The sequence below is a fragment of the Nuphar pumila genome, chromosome 3 (genome assembly GCF_984573655.1).
Source record: "Nuphar pumila chromosome 3, dmNupPumi1.hap1.1, whole genome shotgun sequence".
Classification (NCBI taxonomy): Eukaryota; Viridiplantae; Streptophyta; class Magnoliopsida; order Nymphaeales; family Nymphaeaceae; genus Nuphar; species Nuphar pumila.
The window spans coordinates 105830036-105832110 of record NC_143251.1 but is presented as its reverse complement, the minus strand read 5'-3'; the positions used below and the strand labels follow the sequence as shown (position 1 = coordinate 105832110).

At 36.7% G+C, this 2075-nt stretch overlaps 1 pseudogene; it reads left to right on the top strand.

The window, feature by feature from the left end:
- Positions 1-552: 552 nt before the first annotated feature.
- Positions 553-909, top strand: LOC149843203 (mogroside I-E synthase pseudogene; annotated as a pseudogene).
- The last annotated feature ends 1166 nt before the right edge of the window (positions 910-2075 follow it).

The window sequence follows — 2075 nt, the reverse complement described above, 5'->3', positions numbered from 1 at the left end:
TTGGTGAGGAGTAGCTTCATGTGTTGAATTTGTTTCACGTACTTGTTGTTTCAAACAAAACTCTTTGTGTATGTTCACCTACTTGTTGTTAAACTTGTTTCACTTATAACTTGTGTTAAATTTGTTTCACCTACTTTGTATATGTAATTTTTTATGTGTACTTTATCTTTTATATACAGGTTATATAAATTGTATGACGAGAAATTTTTTCTTGATATTTATATTTCAAACAAAATTATTTTATTTTTTTTTAAATTTTGTGATAGATTAGTGATGAATATTATTTGTCTCAAAAACTGAATCAGCCGATGTTTTGCGACGGAATGTAATCCATAGATAAATTGGCAATAGAATTTAGAGACAGATACATATTTATCATTAAATTTTTGTGATGGATTAGCGACGGATATGTATCTGTCGCAAAACCAAATCAGTGCTTGTTTAGCGACGGACTCGCGACAGATCATGGCATTCACTAATCCATCGCAAAGTAGCGACAGATCAGTGCAGACTTACTAAACCTTAATTTGAATGACAACAACAAATCCCACGATGATACCAAACAAGCTAACTTCTTCAGTACTTTACGTCTCCTTCAACACTTTTGTCGTGCCATCACAGACGCAGATAGACAAGATCGTGGCCGGGCTATTAGAATCCGTCCACTACAGTGGTTTTCCAATTAGCTTCGATGAGGTGGTGAAGGAGAGGGGACTTGTGGTCAAGTGGTGTTCCCAAGTAGAGGTGTTAGCTCACCCTGCTGTGGGGTGTTCTGTGACTCACTCAGGCTGGAACTCAACGGTGGTGGGCTTGGTGCATGGGAAGCCAATGGAATGCTTTCCTCAGTGGAGTGACCAACCAACCAACGCCAAGTTGGTGGAGCACGTGAGGAGGAATGAGGATGGGTGATGAGCAGAGAGGAGCTAAAGAAGTGTGTGAGTCTCTTGACCAGAGAAGAGAGTGGGAAGGAGATGAGGAAGAATGCCCCGAGGGAGGTTGTGAACGAAGGTGGGTCGTTGGATCAGAATATTTGTGTTCATTGACGATCTCAAATTGTTGAATGAAGAAGTTAAGAAAATGGAATAATAGTTAATGTGCTTGTTGAATTATGGTTGCATGAAAGTGTGATGTTGGCCGTTCAATTTGTGCAAGTTCATGCAGATGGGCGACCTTTGGGTGGTTTCTACAAAAGGCTTGTGTAAGACGCATGAGCATGTAATGTAGTCATGCATCTCATTTGTTGGCTTAAATTCTAGGCAATAAATGGCCCTCTTAAGTGCTTAATCACGATTAAGAAATAGTAAGTTCATGCAAGTTCCATGTAAAATAAGGTTTGATCCTATTAATGGATTAACATTGATGGATTAACAAAACTGTGTAAAAGCTCTATTGGCTTATGCATGAGTTTCTTTAGTTTCGCTAGTGGCATCTCCACTCTCTTTCTCCTTGGCAGCATCGACAAATTCAGAACTTAAGTATGCTGATTTGGGGTGAGTTCTCATCACCTTTTTCTAAACAAATTTTCACTTTCTCTCAAAGAAAAAAAAACTCAAAAAATAATTTAAGAGCCATATTTTCCACCAGGACGTTATTGGAATGCCCCTAATAACTAACGAATGACATTTTTTTTTTCTTGTGTAGGTTCTATTTTAATGAAAACTTACTATTTTCCAGCCACATGTTTTGCTTTTAATTAGTGTTTTATTGTGAATTACCTCTATATATATACTTAATACATTGCTTTATATATATATATATATATATATATATATGTGTGTGTGTGTGTGTGTGTGTGTGTAGTGGGAAGCTACCCAATAGCATCCATACCAGATGGTACACGATTGCTTGGGACTGTCAAATTTTTGTGGTTTTTTTGAAATTCTGACCTTAGATTTGTTAACATGATTGATTTACTAGAAATTGTCACCTTGGATCATTTGTTTTTATGCATGGATAGGTTTTTGTAAGGTTCAAAAATCAACTGTCTATAATTTCATAGGCTTCAAATACCACTTTTTTCATCCAAAATGCATGATCCAAGTGTCAATTTCTAATAAATCAATCATGGTGAACAC